General features: G+C 49.5%; 1 long non-coding RNA gene across 1 annotated transcript; it reads right to left on the bottom strand.

Moving 5' to 3' along the window:
• Nucleotides 1-6,199: 6,199 nt before the first annotated feature.
• LOC310712427 lies at nt 6,200-23,133 on the bottom strand. Its single transcript, XR_014528880.1, has 4 exons — nt 23,000-23,133; nt 19,811-19,876; nt 13,872-14,042; nt 6,200-12,775 (listed from the first exon to the last, which is right to left on the bottom strand). It is a non-coding gene; the product is annotated as an uncharacterized lncRNA (long non-coding RNA).
• Nucleotides 23,134-24,418: the final 1,285 nt, after the last annotated feature.

The following is a 24,418-nucleotide window of genomic DNA, read 5'->3' as shown; positions in this document are numbered from 1 at the left end:
ATTGACAACCTGGTGCCCCCCAGCTGTTTTGGTATACAGCCCCCATCAACCCCACCCAGAAAGCCCAAACACTAGGCTGAAGAAAGCTGGAATGAACGGTAGCCCTGATGGGCCATTATTTCCCACAAGCGTAATCTGCCGCCCTTAATAGTTGCGGAAACATGTGACTTCAACGTAGTGGCCATTATTCAGCTGATGCAGCAAAGCCAGCTGCCCCACCTACCTGCTCCACACCTGAAGTTGGCACTTCTCTTGTGTGGGGAAATGGCACTTCCCCCACCAATGAGCTCCCACATTGTGTAGCAGGAAAATCCCAGCTCGTTTCAATAAAGAGCACTGTACAATCTGCAGCTGCCCGCGAGCACCTTATGAATAGTGTCCATTATATCCCCTGGGGCATGTGACAGATCTCTCCTTTCCATATGCTGCTTCTCATCCTGAAAGCCCACTTTCATTACTGCTGTTTTCAAACTGTTCACTTTGGGAACATCTGCATTAAAAGCTGGGATAGAAATATAGCAAAGGACCACTTGAACACTGCTTAAAAACAACAGCATCAGACCAGACTTTGGGTCCCAAGGATTTCTCACTTAACATTACAGCTGCTGGACCTTCGAGGGATCTTGCTTGGATGATACTTCCTTGGATGCTACTCCATTCAGATATTGCCCTCTGCTGGTCTCAGACTGTAAAAGCATATGTAGAGAGGTGCCAGTGGGAAAGGGACACGGTTGTGTTGTGGTCTAAACCACAGAGCCTAGGGCCTACCGATCAGAGGTTCGAATCCCCACGATGGGGTGAGCTCCCGTTGCTCGGTCCCTGCTTCTGCCAACCTTGCAGTTCGAAAGCACGTCGAAGTGCAATTAGATAAATAGGTACCGCTCCGGCGGGAAGGTAAACGGCGTTTCTGTGCGCTGCTCTGGTTCGCCAGAAGCGGTTTAGTCATGCTGGCCACATGACCCGGAAGCTGTACACCGGCTCCCTCAGTCAGTAAAGCGAGATGAATGCCGCAACCCCAGTCATCCGCGACTGGACCTAATGGTCAGGGGTCCCTTTACCTTTTTACTAGTGGAAAAGGGTTTCAGCCTGCGGCTGCTGCAGCAAAAGAGCTGCCCTAGACAACCACCTAGAATCACCCACTGGAAATAGGGTTGCCCCACCTGTGCTGCCTCGCCTGTATCACTTCTCCAGGATAACTGAGAAGGGCAACCTGCAGAAGACAGGCAGCAGGTATGAACTTTAACATCCATCCTCCTGTTTAGGAAAAATGACCGTTCATGGATTTGATATGTCACTTGAATTGCAACAACAGAACGTGCAGCCAGCTAGCTGTAGGCTGTGTTGCACTCTCTGAAAGCACAGACCACATGTCTTGTCTATGCGATTAACAGACCTCACACTTGAGTGAAGGTCTCCATACCACTAGCAAATCATTCACCTTTGCCATGTAACATTAAAATGGAGCATGGCAAGAGCTCACTAGCACTGTCGGTTGCATATTCCAATTTCCTTTCAAACTTACCCCTATTACTTACACAGAGTCCTTGGGATATGGCAGGCTATATGAAAAACAGAGGGCTGGATAGCATGTTAATGTCACAGAAAAACATACAACATCGGGTTTTGCTAAAGTGACCCTACTGTCCTCCTGTTCAGTTCCTTCTTGAGGTGGGATGGTGGACCCCCGATGTTGCTGAGATAGAGGGGATCAGTCATTTGATGGTGTCTCCCTCTGAGGAGCCTTAAAGGCACAGAGACACCTGTCAAACCTGCTCCCTTGGGTGGGGAAGGTGTAAAAACAACAACAACAAAAACCAGCCTCCCACAGTTTAGCTTGAAGTAACAAGTCATATCTCCCTCTATAATAAAAATGTAAGGATGTCGTACCTCATCACAATCTTGGATTTGGATGAAGTCAGGGGCAGGATCGCGGAGCAAGATTGAAGGCAGGTTGCACAAGAGCAGCGGCCATGGCAAGGGAGGGAAGGACACTGAGCAGCGGAAAGTGGTGTTTTAAAACAACAGGGTTAAGTTTAACTAAAGCTGGGATGGAGAAAAATGAGAGGAAGTGGCACTTTCGAACAGGAGCAGAGGTTTGAGTAAGTACTATGGAATATTTGAGGGCTACACATGCTTTATCTGCTTTATCTATCCCACAAGAGGCAGCTACGGAACGGAAGAGGGGAAGGTTGGGAGTGCAGTGATAGGGAGCTATACTGGAAAGAAGAAAATGTAGTTGTTTTAAATAATGGTAGACGTTTGTGGAAAGTGCTAGTGGAGCAACACTGAGAGGAAAATGGTGGTTTTAAACAATGGCAGAGGTCCAAGTAAAACAGGGATGGAGCAGTACTGAGAAGGGCAGGGAGGCCTTTTGCATGCACAAATTTGGCAGCTAGGGGCAACTTGAACACCTGAGTGGGCCACATGGGACCTCTGATGACTGCCTGTGGGTTGCCCACATATGTGTGGAAGGATTAGTCCGTGTACCCAACCATGAGTACTTTGTCATTCTTGGTATTATACCACATGTAATAAAGGAACAGGGACGTGGGTGGCACTGTGGTTTAAACCACAGAACCTAGGACTTGCCAATCAGAAGATCGGTGGTTCGAATCCCCGTGACGGGGTGAGCTCCCGTTGCTCGGTCCCTGCTCCTGCCCACCTAGCAGTTTGAAAGCACGTCAAAGTGCAAGTAGATAAATAGGCGGGAAGGTAAATGGCGTTTCCATGTGCTGCTCTGGTTCACCAGAAGCGGCTTAGTCATGCTGGCCACATGACCCGGAAGCTGTACGCCGGCTCCCTCAGCCAATAAAGCGAGATGAGCGCCGCAACCCCAGAGTCGGCCACGACTGGACCTAATGGTCAGGGGTCCCTTTACCTTGACTTAATAAAGGAACACCTCAAAGCTGAGCACGTCCAGTTATCTTTAGATGCTTCTCAGTGGTGTTAAATACATTCTACTGCAGAAGGTCAGGCAGCGTTAAGGCTCCCTTGATTTATGCGTAATGGTTCAATCAGGAAAATCCAGAAATTACCAGCTTGCTTAGAATATGTTTTGATGCAGTGACTAGAAATCAGTCGCGGTTCATGCTGGGTTGGCGGGGGATGGATGGCAATTCCAGGCAGCCAGGGATAACTTTGGGCTGTGGGTTAACAGCACCTTTCAAGCTTCACGGCTGTGCCTCTGTGGAGGACTTTAGAGGTCTGGGAAAGGCTCTCCCAACCTCGGTTAAAGTACTGAAAACTCCTCGACTCAAGGGAGGAAGCACCATATGTGCCACTGCCAATTCACAAGGGGAGCATCTCTTACATTACTGATGTTTACTAGTGTAAATGTTGCTGTCTCTTCCCCCAAGGGATCCTGGGAACTGTAGGAGCTGCAGCAGGGAACAAGAAGTCCAGGGATCCTGAGAGAGAGACTTGTTGGTCCCTTCACAAAAGCTACAGTTCCCAGGTGTTCTTTGCAAAAGCGAGCCCTAACTAGAAGCCAACGAAGATGCACATTCCCAACTTGGCTCAGGGCAGTTCATTTCTGCATTCTGTTGTCTCCGATAACACCCCCCAAGAGTGGGCAAGAACAGCTACAGCAGGGCAACTTCCTTTTGGAGGAAGTTCAGTTTTTCACTAGTCAAACTGCTGACACAGGCGAAGCCTCTGTGGTTCTGGTACCCAGGATAGGAGGTCGTGCTGGACATGGGACAATTCTGCATGGGAGCAGTATGGGTTCTAGCTCTGAGACCAGAGGTATATAGCACAAAGATCACACACCCTATCGGGCCGATGCTGTGCAAACCATTCATCTTAAGAGCTTTTCTGTGAGTTTGGGTGTTCCCCGCAGCATAGGATAGAATCCACTCAAAGCAGTTGCTTTCTTCACCATTCTGGATGACCAAGACAGCCACAGTATTTCACAATGCATCTAGTAGTTTGTGCTACTGAGCCCCTTTGCTCCGTCCTGGGGGAACAAGGCAAGAACCCTGGCGTTTGGGGGTCGCAGGGGGTGGGCTACCCGCTCAGTTCCCAAGAACCTCACCTGTGACCTCTGGGCTTCCTCACAGGTTAAGGGTCTCAGGGACAGAGAGGATGCCGGGAAATGAGGAAGCAGGAAGGCAGAGAAAGGATAATGGGACTATAACAGGAAGGGGCAGGCAGGGGTGGGGAGGAGGTAGTTCCCCCATGTGACTCCTTAACCTGGGAGGGGGGAAAACAGGTGAGAGACAAGGCACCATAAGGTTAGCAAGACAGGAATAAAAAGAGCAAGCAAACTTCCGTTCCTCAACTGCTGCAACACAAAAATCATGGCAGGTCCTCAAAGTCTCTTGGACGACTCTCGTTCTCTAGTTTCGTTTTTATCCCCAAACCTCCCCTCCTTCGCCAAGGCAGGCAGCAAAGCAGAAGGATGGCAGCCGCTTTGGAAATGCAAAGACGCCTTAATGACATCCTTTAAGTTCAGCGGAACTGGGTCAATTCTTTCAACGTGATTCTCTTTTTTAGCTTCCCCTGAAAATTAAAATACAAAACAGAACGCCCTGTTGCTTTTCTGACATAACTCATATCTAATTATCTGGCAGTTTGTGGATTGGGTTTAAAACACAGTTAAAACATCTGGATGAATAAAAAGGCACCAGAAATACCATAAAGCATTCGACTGCCACTGAAGGCAGGCTATGGTGCCACTATCAAAAAGGATCTCTCCTTTGGAGCCAATCGGCTCACCTCACTTGGCACTCAGAGCAGGGTCTCTTTGACGCCATTTCTCTCACCTCACATCTTCTTAGTGGTCTTTTCAGTGCCAAGTAAATACCTTTGCATTCACTCAGGCTTTTGAATTGTTTTAAATTCAGGCTGCTTTATGCAAGTAAGGTTTATATTATTATTACTAATTGTTGGTTTGTAATTATTATTGTATATTGCATTTTAAAATCATTGCTGTAAGCCATCCAGGGAGCTATCGGTGGCTGTGTAAATCATCTTCACCATTATCCAATTCCAATTTTGCCAGGGCTGGATCATTATTCTCAACGCCAAATATTAGGACATGGAAAGTCAGATGAACAAGAAATTTTCCTGAACACGCACAGAGTGTCCTCCCAGACACACGCGGGACCACTTAGTATTGGTACCCAGTCCCCAAATATCTGAAAGAAAAAATTCTAGGCCAAAGAATACAATATCCTGGGAAGCTTGAAGTCCGGCACCTCCTCAAGCCTCCCACCTAGTCCTCGGTCCAGTGGAAGCCAACCTTTTTATTCTGCAACAACTAGATCTATTTAACTGCCAAACCTTCTGGGTCCATCTGATTTCTGCTTAGACAACACTGAAATTAATGGACCTAAATCAGTTGTGCCCGTTAATTTCAGTGGGTCTGCTCAGAGAAGAATGAGCGTTGGCTACAGCCCAATGTCACTTTGCAGCGCTATTACCTGCCCCAATGGTAGGCAAGCGATCAGGATCAAAATGCAGCAAAGGTACATGTCCCGCTGTCTCCCCTCCCTCCCTCCTGCCACTCACCTCTCCTAATATTCTGCAGAAGCTTCCCACCTTTTCAGACCCAGGATGCACTTGTAACTCAAACATGCATTTGAGGACCCATTTCTTAACCTTTTACCATACAATTGCACAATGGGAAGTGCTCCTGTTGAAACCCACCTTGGGTTAGGCTGTGACCCAAACCACCAGCTGAAGACCGATGCTCTACAGAAGCTAACCATTTTCAGGGCAGTGCATCGCTGGAGTACTAGGGATGGGGGGGAATGTGTGGGCCTCCCAGATGCTGCTGGACCACAGCTCCTGTCCCTCCTGATCTCTGGCCAGGCTGGTGGGGGACTGGTGGTAGGTGGAGTCTGGCAACGTCTAGGGGACACAGGTTTCCCATCCCACTTGTAATGTGTTACAGCCAAGAGTTGCTGAAAATGGACACAGGAAAATACACCCCCAAACAAGGTGGGAGTTTTACTACGAAAATTTGTAGTTGTCTTGAGCCTCACCGTGCAAGCCAAAGGGTGTGCCCCGAAGAAAATACAATCACAAAAGGGCAGAGAATGTGGTGGGGGGGGGGGAAACCACACTGAGAACAGGTAATGTGAACTCAAGCAGGTCATGGCAAAAGAGAGCATCAAAGCCAGTTGCTAAATAAGAAGTGGAATCTTAAAAAAGGGTTTTTAAAAAGAGGGAAGGCTGTTTGGGAGGATATAAGCTGTTTCTTTTTTTAAAAAAAGCATTCAACAAATATGAAAACAAAAGCAGGGTAGGCAAGACACATTTAATTAAAAGAACTATTGTGGGAAATTTGGAAGTTCTGAAGGGCGCCATTCTTAGAAAGCCTGGGCGTGATCTCCATTTCGATAAGCGCCAGTTGAGAAGTTTGTGGAAAGTGGGTGGGCAAGGAGAAGCCACCGGGATGTTTCAACCTCAATAGTGGGTAGCATTTCATAGGTGGGACAGCTTCAGCCTGTACCCGCTGTGCTCTTGGCATTTCTGCATTTTGGGCCTTAGTTCCTGCTAAGATTCCAGAGAGACTCCCTTACACTCTGGATAAGGGATGGGCCTACATTTCTGGAATGTTCCAGCATATGCCAGAGGACACAGAACTGTGCCTGTCCCCCTGCTGCTGCGAATGGTGAAGTGGATTTCAATGCAGTCAGGGGGCTGATTCCCCTGGCCGGCTCAGTCTCTGGGTAGGCTTCAAGTCAGGGAAATGTGCTGGCCCAGAAAGTTCAAGAGAGGCTCTGGGGCCCTGTTGAACTCAGCCCTTGTGTGAGAGGACTGTCTGCCTCGTCTGCTGCCAACGGGCGTTGATCTGAGGCGGCGTGAGAAAGCGGCAGTGTCTGCTCAGGGTGAGCGTACTGGCTAACCCACAAGCCGAAAGAAGCGGTGGGCACCTGACTGCAGCCATCGTGTGAAACAGTCCTCGGTGGCCTTTGAGAAGTCCACAGGGAGCAGCGCCACGGAGACTCGCTAGGTTAGGCGAGGGACACTGATCAGGGCTGCATGGAAAAGCATAACCAGCCAAGTATGAGGGAGATCTGGAGGGGTTGGAGCCCAGTCCTCGAACACAAAAGGGTGTCTCTCCCCACCCACCAACTCACCTGGTCAGGGTGTGTTTCTTGTTGCTGTCGCTGGGCACAGGCGTTGGGCGAGGTGAGCCAAAAGCCACATCACGAACGGCTCTGTGATATAATAGGAGAGACACCTGCACCAGCACATTTGTGTTTTCCAAAAAGTACATCTAATGGACAACCCCAACCATCTGCAGGTAACTCCACCAGCCCCCCTAAGTCAGCAACCATGTACACAAATCTCTCTACGGCCAATTTATGATGTATGCACAACACACACACACACACACAAATGGGCACACATACACCAAACTTCTTTCAGCCCAAGACTGTGCTGGATACAAGCCATCTTCCAAACATGCTATGATGCAGAGACTCCAGTCAGAGACAGGGTCCAACTCCCCAACAGATACTTTTGCTTGGGGTCTGTGTTATGTGAGCATGTTCTGTCCAGAGGAATACCAAGGATTTGAACATTTGCAGCCACGGCACGCACAGCAAACACGCCTGCCCGCTCCTTCGCACTCACACCCCGGGCACACACATGTTTCCCCGCACAGAGATCTCTTTTATGCATTCACCTTGACATCGATACCACTGCCCGCAAACCACGCCATCCTCTCCGCAAACAATACCCTCTCTCCGCGCACTCACAGACCTCTGCCAAACTGCCCCTTTCAAGCACGCTGCCTCCGTGGTGCACAATGGATTGATTCATGGCACACGCATGTGGCACGGCACACACACACCCCTCTCTCCTTGTTATACGGAACTTGTGCCACGTAATTCCCATTGCTTTCAACTTGCCCAATCCAGCTCACCCCACCACACACAAACAGTAGTTATCCATGCACCCAGCGGAAGGCGATCTGTGACGAATAACCTTAAGAACCGCTTTCTCAGTCTTTCTGTTCCCACACACACCCACACCCAGCTCCCTCACATGCAGATTTTTTCTTCCTTGACCAGTCCTGGAGGACTGTGTGTGTGTGTGTGTGAAAGAGAGTGCACATTTCCCCCCCTGAGAGAAGAACCCAATAGTGTTTTCAAAAGAGGTTTGTGTATATCTGAGGATGGGAATCCCTTGGGTGGGTGTGGCCCCCGAGGCGTGTGTGCACGCACATGAATCGTTCCAATGCGCATACAGCGTGTCCATCTTGTATTTTGGAGTAGGGGGAGGCAATATTTTTTTTGGGGGGGGGTCACGCATTGGATCCCTCAATGAGGTCATGGGTCCACGGGTGCGTTATGTCAGGAAGTGCCCACAGGGGTGGTAGCAGCTGGGACCTCTCTAAGAAACCCCCGGTTGGTTTGGCTGGGTGGGAGGGATGGGGACACTGCACATGCATTTCGCCTTCCTTGGAGAAAGACACACATGACATATGAAAGAGAGAGAGAGAGAGAACAAGAGAGAGAGAGAGAGATGCCCCAGGTGGCAACTGTTGAACCCCAGAGAAAGAGTGCATCTTTCTGTTCTCATCTTTGCTTCCACTTGCCCCTGGAGGGGGCAGGCAGGATGGAAATTTAGCATTCCACAGCTATCGGGGCTTCTCATCTTTCTAAGGAAGGTGAGTCGCCTCCTCCCACACAAAAACCCCACACATTCCCCCTTCCTCACCACCAAACTTAAGGTCACTAACCTACCTGCCAATCCCCTTCACCACCCAAGCTTTGTGCGCAAAGGCTGACCCATCTCCCCTTATCCCTCTTGCCCCTGACATGCCACCTGTCCCCCCACCCACTACCCTCTCCAGCACCTCTGCCTCATCGCCTCTCTCCTCCTTGTTGCTCTGTGTCAGCCCCTTCCCCTCCCCTTATTCTTCATCGCCTGTTTCTTGCACTCACCCACCCAGCCCCTTTCCTCCAGTCTCCATCCTGGTCCTCCTTATTCCCTTGCCAATTCCCTCCCTCTCCCACCCCGCAGGTCAGGGCTGGTGAATTTCCCCATGCAGGGAAGGTTAACCTGTTCTGGTCCTCTTCTCCTTCTGCCCTCCTCGCTTGCCATCCTCCGTCCTTGGCTTTGGCTGTGGTTCATGGGTGGCTGTGCCTATTGACGGATGCTCTCCTCTCTCTTTCTCCCCATCATCGCTTAGCTCTGGCTCTATGTCTCTCTCTCTCTCCCTGGGCCGCTGTCTATGCTGTAGCAACGCAATGCGGCTGTTGTCTGGAATGGAACTTTATCAGACTTGCCTGGATCCAGACGGCAGGGAGGGCGGGGAGAGAGAGTGAGAGAGAGAGAGGGAAGGAGGGGAGAAGAGGGAGCGGCGGAGAGGGAGGGAGGGAGCTGGCTGGGAAAAATTCAAATGGCAGCAAACCGAGACAATAAGCGGCAGGTGAGCTAGGCAGGTGGGGCTGAGCCCAAACAGACCCACGCCACACTCTGCGCCCATCGGACGAGAGCGTGCAGCACGGCACAACGCGGCTGGCAAATGCAAGGCAAAAGACGCAAGCCACACCACATGGACCGAGAGCCAGACATGGCATGTTGCATGGCCCGCCACAGGTCAAGAGCATGCCAGCCACGCATGGCTGCCTCGCGTGAAAATTACAAAAAAAGTGCTGCAAGGCACAAGCCGGAACCGTCCGTGCCAGAGGAATGGAGCCTCCATTTACAGGGGCAGTGTATCTTAAATTACATGGGGCAAATGGGCACGGCCCTCACTATCATGCCTGATCGTTGCCGAAAGCTGGAGCCAAGAGACCTTTGGTCTGCCCCAGAGAGACGCGCGCCCCATGTTCACGTTTGAAATACACACGCTCTCCACATTAAGCGTACACATGAAGCACAGATGCACCACACGCGTGTACGTACCTAGACAACGGCACGTGAGGCGCAAGGCAAATGGCCCGTCTGCGAATGAAGCAGCCCCTCCCATGCAGGCAGCTGCCCCCGCCCCAAAAAGTGCATGCCCTGTCCCCACAGGTACAACCCTTAAAAAATAAATAAATTGGTACTTCCCAACTCCATGCGTTGCTTTTGCAAGGGCTTTGTGTTGCTAACAAAGGCTACATCTCACAATATAGCTTCCACACCACGCCAGACAGTCGCTCACAGCACAAACAAGGACAATTCACCCAGTAAAACAAAGAGCTGCTTCAGACCACACACCATTTCCCAAAGGTTACAAAACACAACCCGATCTGCGTACTCCTGCAGTTTTGTAAATGCATATTGCCCTCCATGTGCGCAGAACCAAAAGGTCACTCCCCTAGGATCATGCTTTAAAATAAAACAAGATTCCATAATAATTTATCTGGAATAAGTACCCCCTTCTCACACACACACACACACACACACACACCCCAAAGTCCTGCACACAGAATCTCTTCCACTTTGCTCATCCACTGCCAAGGGAACGTAACACAAATCCTTCTCTGCCCAGTTGAGTGAACACAAGGGGCAGCAGAAAGGTCGTGGAGAGACCCTGCATATCACACGGTGATGTGCCTCACCACAACTTAGCGCAAGGGGCTACGTGCACAGCTGACATCTTCACATGCCCTTAAGGCCAGGCATGAACTTGCCTCCTCGTATGTGGTCCCGGGCTTCTTCGGTGCCCTCTGTTTTCCCCTAATGTGACTCACAAAGCCATCTGTTGCTCCCGTGTTGCTTGCGCAGCACATGGCATTTGAGCACCTCACATAAAGAGACGGCGCCATCCTTTCCCATCTGGAAAGGCCTTGCATGCCACCCTTGAGTGAAGGGCAAGATAAAAACGCAACAAGTATATCTCCAGCACTTGCACGCCTTCCCCTGTCTTTCTCCTAGGCTCAGTATCATTTCTTACAGCTGCTCCAGACATCCACCTTGCCCACTTTCTCTCCAAGGTCAGCTCCATTTCTCCAACCCTTTTACCCCCAGAAGCCTGGCATCCTTTGCAGGTCAGCACCTGCGGAATCTTTGTCTTTAAGCCTCCCGTACAATACACATGTTTTAACACAATTGGGGGGAAAAACACACCCCAAACTATATACGTACAAACGCAACACACTCTCACAGCAGAAGACAACTGAGCATGTTCCAGACAGTTGTGTAATTTACATGAACAATGGCCTGCACCGAAAGAAAGGCAACTGTCACGTAAACTTGCAGATTTGTTCTATGTAACGCATTATGCAGAATCGGCAATCTTGAGTTTTTAATCGTGCGGTTTCCGCTAGCCACAAGGAGTCCTGCAAGGCACTGGATCTTCATTCCTGACCACTGAAAATTGTATTCAGCCACCTCTCCAGCCACTGAACCTGGAGAAAGATGTCTGCCTCCGGCCCCAAGATTTCTGAAGATATAGGGTTGCCATGTATCCTAGTGAGGAGTGCCTGCCTCCCTCATTATTAAGTTTCAGGAGGAATTTGAAAACATCCCCATTCACCCAGCCATTTGGCGGCTGAAGAATGCTGTACCTGCAAACCTCGAGAAAACACTGGATGGAAGTATGTGGGTTAAACCACAGAGCCTAGGGCTTGCCGATCAGAAGGTTGGCGGTTCAAATCCCCACGACGGGGTGAGCTCCCGTTGCTCGGTCCCTGCTCCTGCCAACCTAGCAGTTCGAAAGCATGTCAAAGTGCAAGTAGATAAATAGGTACCACTCCGATGGGAAGGTAAACGGTGTTTCCGTGAGCTGCTCTGGTTCGCCAGAAGCGGCTTAGTCATGCTGGCCACATGACCCGGAAGCTGTATGCCGGCTCCCTCGGCCAGTAAAGCGAGATGAGCACCGCAACCCCAGAGTCGGCCACGACTGGACCTAATGGTCAGGGGTCCCTTTACCTTTAACATGCTTCCAAATGTCTTTTGCTTGGTTTTTGTTTCTAAACTGTATATCTGTTTCCTGATAACAGTAATAATGATAATAATTTACAGCTAACAGTTCTCTGCTTGAAAGGCTGCCTGGACCAAGTATGGTTTAAAGACAAAAAAACCATAGTTAAGGGCGGGCAGGAGGGTCCTTTCCACTTCTCCTTTAAATTAGCAGCACCCAGAAAGCGGACTGAGAAGACACACGAGTCATTTCGTCCCCCTCTGTCACAATAGGGTCAAATGCATTTAACTTCCATTTAAACTGCAGTGCTTACTTCTACATTTGCACCTATCCATATGAATTAGCAGGTGCACATTTTACGCAGACCCGTCCCCTCCTTTCTGGCAATGCACGAACAGCAGCCCCCTTAGAAGGACATTTCAAAGAGGGGTCTCTGCTGGCGTGCAACTTTCTCCTCCAACCAAATAGGTGCGTAGACGAAATAAATGTGTGTGTGTGTTGTGCCACACAAAGGGGAGCCTCTCTCAAACCATTTCCAGGTCTCATCAAGCCGGTCTACAGCTTTAGGCACGTGGCTCGCCTTCCGGTGCACCACCCCATGAGGAAACTGCAACAGGGAGTTTCTGAGGTTAAGCCAAATCGCTTCCAGCAACAGGGAGTCACCTTGCTTGCTACTCACCCTTATGGCGGCTGGCGCCCCGCTGCCAAGTGGACCAACTCGGATGGTGGCGTTGCCCCAGGGAAAGCTAGGAGGCTGTACAGTTATCTCCTGATGGTGTTATTCTAAACCATACAACCTACTACCTCAACACGAGGCCACGCAGCAGGAGTTGGAGAAGGAGAGGAGAAAGCTTCCCAACCAGGTTTCGTCTGGAAATGTGGCGGGACCCCCAGCAGGAGGAGACAAGTTGTGTCGCAGATTGAAGACACCAGTCATTCGTTGGCTAGGAGAAAGTCCAGCTGCAGGAGACAGAGGTTTTCACACAGCTCTACCACCCAAGAGAAAGAGGCCAATTTTGCCCCCTCTAAGATCATGGAAACCTACTGCCTTGAGGAAATAGAATGGGTTTTCTTCTCATATATGTTTGGCTTCCACCCAGCTATATGCAAGAGAGAGAAGACCTGGCTTCAGATTTTCATGGGCTTTTGGATAAGAGGCCCTTAGGGATGCTTCTGGTTCAAAATCAGGCTATCCCTGCATTATCACAGGCAGCCTCAAAGCATATGAGATACAGGGAAGAGGCTTCCAGGGCAAAGGTTGTTGCTTCTAGGCAGCATTTACAAAATCTGCGCCTATAAATCGGAACGAAGATCTAGCAACTTGCAGGCCTGGGAGATCGCAAATTCCCTAGCAGGGAGGATTGGCGAGGGGGTCTGCAGCAGCTTCTGGGGCTTGGCAAGTGCCAGCCCTGCCAACTGCTGGTGCTGGTCATGGGGCTGGCTGGCAGGGCTGTGCCAACTGCTTGCTGAAAAGAAAAAGAAAAATGTCTTCCCAGGCAGTCCAAATGCTGCAACCTGTTTAAACTAGCCGGTAGGGCAAACATTCGCTGTTTCTCCTCTGCATAATTTATTCTATTTATAAAGTATCATCATAATTGTTATTAATTTTTGCACCACTGAATCTGGATTTGCTTAGCATAGGGAGCAGCGTGGAGCTATGTAGGGCACTTGAAGGCCTGTCCGCCCCCATTCACTAAAATCTTACACAACAACCTCTCTGGATTCTGGAATTTCAGCAGGCATTGCCACACACTTCCAAGCGTGTGTTTTTTAGAGGCATATGGACTAGGATCTTGCTGTTTTTTTAAAAATAATAATAAACAAAAGCTGAGGTTCTTGGGAAGCTTAATTCCCACGTTTTGTGCTCTCCCCTGCCCTTTTTCAGCTGAATGATCCCAGAGAACAGGGATCTGGAAATTGTCGCACTGCTTGCTTTTGCTGCAGGGACATCAGCTCTCGCCAACTTTCAGGGGGGTCCGTATCTAAGCCCCAACACTAGAGAGAAGGTCCGGGTGCAACAGCGTGTCTGGAAGTCCTGGCCAAGGTCGACACATACCCACAGACTCGAGCTTGTGTGAGGCAGTCGTACCGCAAGTTCGGATCTACGGGTTTATGGCAACCGGCAAAACCACGGCAGGAGCTGGGTGGACTATGGCCTGGAGGAGCCGAAGAGGCCTGCAGCGCAGGGCAGAAAAACCTGCAAGGCTATGGAAGAAAAAGAAAAAGACTGGGATTTGTGGGAGAGAGGGAGAGAGGAGAGAAGGAAGAACAGAGTGAGTTTCTTCAACACAATAACTAGATGTTACTTACAGCTAGAATTGCTCTGGAGTATATGTGTTAAATACTATGAATAACAGTTATATTCACAATTGGCAAATAGGGAAATGGTAGTATTTCTTATTTTTAACCTTTCTCTACTTTCTCTTCTCTCTCATCTCTTTTTCTTTTCTCTTGAGATTGGGTTTCTTGTGTGATCTTTGATTTTTGGTGCCTCTCTTAGTGGTATTCACTAGCATTCGTAACGTCTAAAAAATTATATTTGTGATAAATGAAGACACGTACAGGGGGCTGACAGAGAGAAGAGGAAGGGGGCTGTATGAGAGGCAGGTCAGAGTGGCTTTTCTCAGGGGGAGACTAAGGAAGGGGGAGCTCTCCCAGGTGGGAGGATTCAACTCTCTGTATGTGTGAAGAGTAAGATAAAACGGTGACTGAGCGCTGCATAGATATATTTATAATTTTCTGTTTTATGGGGATCGTATGAGGATTATTATTAATGTGTTTTTTTCTCCAGTTTTTTCCAGTTTGATGTATTGTTTTTTATTATTCTCTTTAGTTTAGTTTGAATTTGATGGTATATTAGGTTGGAACCTTTAATAAAATTGATTTTAAAAAAAGAAAGAATTGAATTAGTTTCTTGTAAGCCTATGATCTGAAGGCATAGAACACAGCAACAGTACTGAAGCTAAGCAGGTGTGGTTCTGGTCTCTACCTGGCAGCAGGCCCCGACTGGGAACCTCATGTCTGCTGCCATGAGTTCCATGAAAGGAAGGCTGGCTATTGTAATAAGATGATCCACTGGAAAAGTCCCACTGCCAAGGTGCTGATCAGAGCACCTGTCCAATAGCTATTGTCTACCACTGCCAGATAAGGCCAGCAGGGCCCACTAGCATTAAGAGTGTCTGAAAGGGCAGGCCACCAGGCAACACTTTGCTAAGAACCTGCCATCCTCATGGGAGAACAAAGAGCATTATCCCAGAACAGCTGTGAATTCATGGCCTCGGTCCAGTATACCTGAAGGAGCGTCTCCACCCCCATCGTTCTGCCCGGACACTGAGGTCCAGCTCCGAGGGCCTTCTGGCAGTTCCCTCACTGCAAGAAGCCAAGTTAAAGGGAACCAGGCAGAGGGCCTTCTCGGTGGTGGCACCCACCCTGTGGAACGCCCTCTCACCAGATGTCAAAGAGAAAAATAACTACCAAACTTTTAGAAGACATCTGAAGGCAGCCCTGTTTAGGGGAGCTTTTAATGTTTAATAGGTTATTGTATTTTAGTGTTTTGTTGGAAGCCGCCCGGAGTGGCTGGGGAAACCCAGCCAGATGGGCGGGGTATAAATAAATTATTATTATTATTATTATTATTATTATTATTATTATTATTATTATTAACCACCATGTAGTCTTGGAACTGGCTCTCATAGTGGTGGATGCACAAATATGGACATGCTGTTCGGATGCCTGATTATCATCTTCCAAAGCAACTACAGTGGTACCTTGGTTCTGAAACTTAATCCGTTCCGGGAGCCCATTCCGACTCCCGAAACCACTCAATAACCAAGGTGCGGCTTCCGATCGGCTGCAGGAGCTTCCTGCACTCAATGGGAAGCCGCATCGGACGTTTGGCTACCGAAAAACATTCAAAAACCAGAGCATTTGCTTTGGGGTTTTCAGCATTTGGGAGCAGAAACGTTCCAAAACGGAGCCATTCAGGACCTGAAGTTTGACTGTACTCTATTCCCAACTTAAGAATGGAAAGCAAAATGCGGGTGGACGATAATTCAGAATTCAGAAACACTGGCCTGCAAGCCCTTGAACAGGAGAATAGCCTCTACTGAAGGTGTTGTGGACTTTGAAGAAGCAAAAATTCAGGGTGAAAGGGAGAAATGAGCTAAGAGGAAGGCACGTTTGGCAGATCCTCACCGTGATCATTTCCCACCTGGAGACCTATGTGCCCACTGTGGAAAGACGTGTGGATCCAGAATTGGCTTCCACAGTCAATTACGGACACACTGTTAAAACAGTGTTCATGGAAGACCCTCAGCTACGAGTGACCGCGAAAGAGAATGCGCAACTGACTTGGGCTATGTGGCACGGCAGTCTCTCTCTCCCCCACTTATTCTTCTTCAAACGGCCCACACTGTCTTTTGAACAAAGAGGGTGTCTCCGCCCCCCGCCGCTTCTGCTAGTTTATTTCTGGCTGGTGAGCCTGTTCTATCTGTTCTATGGACCGTCCTGCAGAAGCTGGCGACAAAGAGAAAGGACGGCTGTCACAGGACAAAATGCAAGAGGGTAGCGGCAGTGGGTTAAAGAGAGGAATTTCAGAGAAAATGCACAAGGGGGAGCTCTTTCGCCACCAGCATTCTGCTACGGTATTGTAAGTTTAACCAGATGATAACGTAACATGTTTTATCTCAGACACCTCACTGTGCTTCAAAATAATAATAATAATAATAATAATAATAATAATAATAATAATAATAATAAAATAATCTAATGTAATGCTAGAGGTAGTTGTTGAGCAGTGTTTAGGCTTAATATTTATGTGTGTAACCCAAATGAAACGTCATTTCACACACACACAGAGTCTAGGAGCCTGAGCTAAAAAATGCCTACCTTATGGCATTGGACACATTAAGCTGATCTGTACAAACTTCATTTCAATCACCTTGGGGTTGTTGTTGTTGTTTTTTTGTTGGGGGGGAGGAACAAGGAATGCAGGTCCTGGAATTTTATTTACTTATTTTAATCAACAGTGTTAAGTGGGCCCAAGCTGGGCAACAAGGGTGCTGTTAGGGGGCAGCCAAGGGGGCCTGAGGCTTTTGTTCCTTCCCACAGCCCCCTTTTAAACATTAAAAAAAAAAACCGCGCGCACACACTTTGCTTACAGAATGGATTTCCCTACCTCCTTGGTCAGAGGTGGCATATTCCTAATTAGCAGTTTCTGGAAACTATAGGAGGGGAGAGTGCTGTTGCGCTCAGTTCCACCTTGCATGCTTGCATGTGAATATCTAGTTGGGAACAGGACGCTGGATTAGATGGGCCTTTGGCCTAATCCAGCAGGCTCTTTCCCAAATCAGCATCTTTTTTCTTTTTTGCAAAAATAAGATAAATATGTGTCCTGGTCCTGGGATCCTGAATCCTTTAAGGACCTAGGATTCTGCTGTTTGGGTTTCCCTGCCCCTCCCCAAACCAGATTACCTGTTGCTGGAAGAAGAGCCATAAATCTGAGCTGGAATGACAGCTTGAATACATACAGCAGGCCTTGAACATTTGAGTGCCAAGGCAGGATGCAATTCTAGAGACAGGAAGCTGAGCGCAATAAACTGTGGCCTGCCCAAAGTTCCCAGCAAATCCATGGCTGGGCAAGGAAATTTTAACGTAGTTCATCCCTGTACGAGTCATCCATTCTGTTGAAACCTGGCCTACACAATCCAGAGGGCTCAGATTGCAGGTGGGGAGAAACTGGCACTGGGAGTTTTAAAAGCACCACTTGAGCCTTTCTCGCACTGGCTCACTTGCACCAGGAAGCCAGGATACGGAAACAGGAACGTACCCTGAACCATAGTGTATCTTGAGTTCTTTTGACAAAGTCCCCCATGGTATTCCGCTGGAGAAGCTGGTAAAATGTGGGCTGGAACTGCTAGGTAGATTTGCAAGATGGTTGACTGACCCAACCCAAAAAGCGCTCTCTAATGGTTCCTTATCATTCTGGGAGAAAGTGGGGTGCCGCAGGGTCCTGACCTGAGCCCATCGTTCAACAGCTTTGTAAATGACTTGGATGAAGGAACTGCTCATCAAATCTGCTGGTGACACCAAACTGGGAGGGGTAGCCGCAGAAGACAGAATCAGAATTCAAAACGACCTTAACTGATTGGAGAACTGGACCCAAGCTAAGAAAGCGAATTTCAATAGGGACAAATGTAAGGTTCTGCACTTAGGCAGGAAGAAACAGATGCACACATATAAGATGGGGGGGGGGGTCATCTGGCTTACCAGCAATACATGTGAATAGGATCTAGAGGTCTTGGTGGACATCACAATGACTCAACAGTTGTGATGCAGCAGCAATAAAAGCTAATGTTGTTTACGGTCACCATCTTGGCTTCCAAATGGAAATTGTGCTCCTTCTGCACTGCTGTGAGGCACAACTAAATATGCAGAATGAAGGGGGAAGGGTCACTAGGGAGTGTACACGCCATAAGTTTAAAGCAAGTGCCCACCAAAAGAATCCTGTGCTTTAAACATGCTTTGAGGTCACAACCCCCACCATAGATTTAAAGCACATGGCTTCCCCCAAATAATCATGGGAAGCATAGTATTCCTCCCCGCAGACTTACAAATCACAGCGCTCTTGACAAACTAGAGTTCCCAGGATTCTTTGGGAAAAGCCATGTGCTTTAAATGTATGGTACAGATCTGCAAACCGGACGCTCCCATGCAGCTTGGGTGAGGGCATCAAACACTTCGAATCGACCGCTCTCTGCACAGACAGATGCTTAGCGCACAGGTAGGGTACCCTATCCTCTTAGCCACTTAATGGATTCTGGTCCCCTCTCCCCAGCCAAAGCTGCTTCCAGCTGCTCCAAACATAAATGTTTCTGCAGCGGAATTGTGAATAGAAGCCTCGCCCGGTTCTTTTCAGAACAAAATAACGATTTTTCAAAATAAAAGCGCTGACTCACTGCAGAGTGTAAGAGGAAATCGTGAATCAACTCAAAATATGAAAGTAACTCAACCCAGATTTGCAGGGAGGGCCCGGAAGAGCAGAAGGAAAGGCTGATTACGCTCATCGCCACGCTTTGCTGTACAAAGACTCTTCACAGTGACGGTGCCAGTCATGTCACAGAGGTGTTGAAGTGGGTGGCTCGCGACAGCAAGAGCCGGTCTAAGTTATTTGGGTGCCTGAGGCTGAACATTCAAAAGGCAAATCTCTCCTCCTGATTAGAATGTCCTCTAGGAAATTCTCCTGTGCATGGCTTGCTGAAATGAATGGGCGTTTCTCCCGCACAGAGACAAGACAGAAGAACCCTGGGGAGGGATGGGTGGGCAATCCTTTGGTGCTAAGCACCCCTCCTTCCTGTGTCCCAGCAGCACTAAACCTTACACCCATCCTGCCCTTTGAAAGGTGGGGAAGGAATGGGAGGGTTAGTCAGGAAGGGTATGATGCAATGACAGCCTCTCACTAGGGGTCGCCACGCTTGGGGGTCTGCGAGGGGCACAGTATGATCACCAGCTACTTTAAATTCTTCGAACGGGTGGTAAGAGACAGGAAGCACGAGCCACATATGCCTCCCCTCCCTATAAATAAAGGAGGTGGCGTTTATTTCTCACACAGGACAAAGTACATCTGCCCAAAGCAGAGGTTGTTTTCTGCTGCTCCAGAGAAGCGGACACGGAGCAATGGATCCAAACTACAAGAAAGAAGATTCCACCTAAACATTAGGAAGAACTTCCTGACAGTAAGAGCACAGGATCTGAACAATCTAAGTTCATCATCTCTGGGCAGCAATGAACTCATTGGGCCGTCTCAGGGAAGTCATCGCTGTCCCAAGTTATAGCTACCAATCTGCAAAATGGGAATCATCAGCAGCAAAGCTGTTGTGAGACCGAACAAGATCAGAAGGCCAGAATACTTCTTTTTGTTGTCGTTTTAAATGTGCAAATTGCTTGTGAAATGATGTTTACCGATGAGGGGAAATAATGTTCATTTAACAATCTTACCTCTAGGGGTTGTCTTCCCCCATTTCTCTTCAGTGGGGCTCAGAAATGGGTTCTCTGGTTCTTAGTCTAGAAAAAAAAGAGAGAAAAGTTTTTCTCTTTGTTTAAGGAGACTGTACAAACCGAATAAAGCAAAGCTGAGTTTAGCAGATTCTGAGTGCATTTGTAGTTTAATCACTTTGAGTTCTCAGGTGGTGGTGGGGGAATACCTGAACCCCTAATTTTAAAGGGCTTATTCTTTCGTAGAAAATAAGAAGCACAGGGGAAACAAACTTCTCTAGAAAAAAAACAACCTTCTGTTCCCCTTAATTCTTTTTATGTCTTTTGTTCATTTGCATAACATGCTTCTTCCAGTGAGCTCAGGGTAAGTTACAATTTGCTCTTACAACAACCTTGCAAGCTAGGTTAGGATCAGGGAATGATAAGACCATTTCCTACATCCAAAATCCAACATGCAACACCCCAGTAACGACTCTGTGTGTGTGTGTGTGTGTGTGTGAGAGAGAGAGAGAGATACTCTGTCCATGTTCAGAGGCACCCTCCTCCAACCAGGCTAAAGGAAAAAGGAGAGAGGTCTAGTTAATTATATAAATGCTAAGTCCTGTAGAGTTAAGAGGTAAGCAGGTATATTCGAATAACAGGTCTATCTATTGTTTCGGGGTATCTCTGTCTTGACAGATGCTTAAGAAGCAGGCCTTGATGCAAAAATCCTCTCTGAGATACAAGTCCAAGAAATGTGCTCATCAGTTCCTGGTGCCCTGCAAAGGCTCCATTTCGCAGGTTCCAGTTGCTTCAGCCGAAACTTCGCCTGAGGAGTTCGTTTAAAAATTCGTCCTCAGGGGTCGGGGAGGGAAGCCAAACAAATTTTGCTCAAACTGACAAATAATTATCTGGGCAATTCTACGCATCCTTAGGCTGTTGCCAGGCATCACCTAAATCAAAATTCACGGGGTATTTTAGATGTTCTTCCTCGGGCGAAACATCGTAAGGAATTTCAAGAGAAGCCACAGGAAATTTAGAAATATGGGAAATGGCCTTATAATGAGATAGACCATTGTTCCATCCAGCACAGTACTGCCTACAATGGCTGGGAGCAGAGATCTCTCCAAGCCCTACACTGGAAAATTGATCAAGTTAATTATCATTTTGGAGGGAGGGGGGAGGCCTTCATAATCCCTATCTATGGGCTGCACTCTGAGGTAATTGCCTGCATTTTTCTAATTATGCTGAAAAAGTTGCACCAGGATTGAAGACCAACAGAGGCGTAACAGGCCCTTCCTGAGAAATCCAAATGGAGTTTTTAATTCTGCCATCGCTTCTCCTGCGTTAGAAACTGAAAAGGTGGTTTCCTTTCGTGGTTCAGAATGAAATGGATCTTTGCAGCGTCGTGAAAATCAGATATATTAGCTATATTAAACTAGGTACCCACTAAACTAGCCCCATCTTCTGAGGTGAAACCCCACAAGTTCAAGATCCCTGCTCTTCCATAGAAGACAAGGCTCTTTCTGTTCAGGTCAGCCCCCCCCCCCAATCCTGGCAACTGTTGTTTGTTAAGGGCGCTGGGAATTGTAACTCTAGGAGGGGGTAAACTACAGTTCCCAGGATTCTTTGCGGGGGTGCTTTAAGTGTATAGCATGTATGGAGCCCTAATATGTACAGGCACCTGCCCAAGGCACTGCGCCGCTTGAGACAAAGGACAAGATGGCGCCCTCTCTCCTTTCCAGGTACAAAAGAAGTACCTGAGGGCAACAGGCAAGCTTAGGAGGCATAGAGCAGACCGCATGATGCACACAGCTCTGCCCTCCAGTATCTCACCACTGATACCACCCGCCCACATCTGCCGCCTGAGGCAGCCGCCCCACTCTGCCTAACAACAGTGCCAGGCCTGGTCGCAAACCTCTCTGGCTGCAAGAGACGACGGCAGGAATGAAAGGACGAAGGGAGTGCAAGGAGAAGATGGGTCTGTAAAGGAGGACATAAATCCCAGGCATGCTCCCCCCACGACAGTCGCCATCTCGCCCTAAACATTTAATCTCTCTCTCTGTGTGTGTGTGTTTTTTAAAATGGGGAACAAGGGTGGAGTGAGGGACATACAGACCATGTACCGGGACTCACCCTGAGGTGATGTGCTGGAATGGGAGGGGGGCTGCAGTGGCAGAGGAGAGCGAGCCTCGGAATATCTATTAGATGGGCATCTCGTGCCAAGATACACAGGGGGTGGGTGGGGGTGGGAAATAAAACGGCAGAGAGGGCCAAGCATGAGGTGGGAGAAGCCGGCGGACAGCTGTGGCGGCGGCGTGGAGAACAAGAGGAAGGCGAAAAGCAAAAAGACCGAGGCAGACAATGGAGAAGAAAGATAGGGACGTGCAGGCAGGGAGGAATACTCAGATCTGGGCACGGTGCCACCTCCCTGCCGCCCCCCCGCCGTCCCTCAGGCGGCACCGTCAACACAGGAGGGTCCTGGGATGGAGAGGGGGATGTTATGTGGATAGGGGTCTGGCTGGAAAGAAAGAAGGGCACCGCTGTGGGGCGGGGCGGGGGAGATGATCGTGGTGGGGGGAGAACAGGGGCACGCCAGACAGCAACAGAGGACAACAGAGGGATGAAAAGATCAGACAGAGGTGTGAGAGAAGGATGGGGAAAACAGCCGAGGAGGTAGAGATGGAGTGTGGGAGCAGAAATGGGGGGGGGTCATGTTGGCACCAGCCGCACATTCATAAATAGTAGACAGAAGGGGAAGAATGGAAAAGGGTGACCCACCCCTCTCTTGCACCCCACACCACTGTGGGCGGGCAGTTCCCCAGGGGTTGTCTGGATAACTCTCTTCCCAGTTCGGCAGCTAGGCTGGCACAGCCGGGCGCATCACCATGGTTACCTGCTGCCATTGTCTGGCCTTTGGGTCAGTGCCCGTCTCCCATTCTCTCTCCCCCCCGCCACTTCCCTTCCCTTCCTGTCTCGCTCTCTCGCTCTGGCCTCTAATGAATTCACATCACGCTGTATTGCGGTACACTATGCCAACTTGCCCGCCAGCAGGCTGGCCCCCGGAGTGCCAGGCAGCCAGCCCTCCTCCGCCCCCACCCGCATGCCTGCGAGGCCTTCTCTGCTCGCCAACCTGGCCTCAAAATGCCAGGAACCTGCCGCCCTCCCCCCCCTGGCTTCGCAACCGCCAAGCCTCCCCAGCTATATCATTACCTGCCACCGTCTCCTGTGCCAACCCTTAAGCGCCAACTGGAGAGGCCCTCCCCGTGCCATCTATCTTCCTTTCCTTTCTTCCAGTTCAACGCCCACCCTCCAGATTGCCAGCTGCTCTGGAGTACCAGTCTGCTGACCCAACCTTCCCGACTCCCCCCCCGCCGCCTGCCACTCCACACGGCGACTTGTCTCCCTAAGTGCAGCGAATATTCACCCTGCGTGGTGCCCTCCTCACTTGCCAGGGCTCAACCACAGCTATTCCAGGTTGGAATCCAAAGCTCCCCTGATCTACCAACCCATCACCCACCCACTTACAGCCACCAAATGCCCCTCCTCCCCATATGCCTCTGTCCCAGCTTCCAAATGACCCGTGCTGGCCATTTTGCAGGGAGGGCAGTAGAGACAATGGCAGCAGAGAGCAGTCTGGGTTTTTTGGGGTGGGGTGGGGAGTGTAAGAGAAAGGGATCAGGCTTTGGGCCTAAAATTCCTCAAAGCAAGGGGAGGGGAGTAGGGAGCTTGCAGGTGGGATGGGGGCACCAAGGATTGCTGTGTAGTTTATAATTTTTTGTGGAATATTCTTTTTTTGAAAAGCACGAGCACAGAAGGCCTCTGCCTCCTTTGTCTTGATACCACACCCCCAAAATTGACCTGTGGTGGGTCTTTTGCCCTCTTGCTCTCCCCCACACACTGCCCCCCACACTCACTTTTGCACTTGTTAACCAAAGGCCCATGCGCACACACCCTCCTCATGAAAACCTTCTCAGAGAGGGAGAAGTTGATTTCTTATCTATTCGCGAGAGCCAAGGGCTGGAGGGGCTGGCACACCACAATGCGACCCCACCCTGCCCTCTGCAGCGGGCATTTGAACCCAGCTCCGCACTGTGCCCTCGTCCTTGTGACCCCCACACGCTGCTGCTTGACCCGACTCCACCACCGCCCCTTCTAAAGGCTCCGCCTGACCTGCCTCTCTCTCTCTCCCCCCCCCTTGCCACTTTCCCCATTTCTTCTCTGTCTCCGTCTCCCTCACCCTTTAATGAAAGTGAAACGGCGGTCTGGCTGCCAAGGGAACCTGGGTTTCCTAGCAACGGCCGCCTAGGCCTTGGCATCGTGCCAATCCACCCTCCCTGTGCCGATCCATCGCCCATGGCACCCGCCAGCCCCCTTCTTAGTGCTGCGCATACAGCTTCCATCAATGCTACAAGTCTCTCTCTCCCTCCCTCCCTCCCTCCCTTTTGCAACCCTGACCCACTGCAGCCTCCCCCACCCAACCACCTCTGGCTATTCCTCCCCACCAAAATCGAGCGGGGCTGCTGAGGGGCAACACTCCCATCCTACACTGTCTTGGATAACCCTTTCTTCTTCTTTTTTTGCCCCTGTTGTGGTTTGCAAACAAAACACACACACCACCGATTTTAGATG

Source organism: Podarcis liolepis (genome assembly GCF_965112155.1).
Source record: "Podarcis liolepis genome assembly, chromosome: 7".
Lineage (NCBI taxonomy): Eukaryota > Metazoa > Chordata > Lepidosauria > Squamata > Lacertidae > Podarcis > Podarcis liolepis.
The sequence above is the reverse complement of the archived record's forward strand: the minus strand, read 5'-3'. Positions and strand labels throughout refer to the sequence as shown.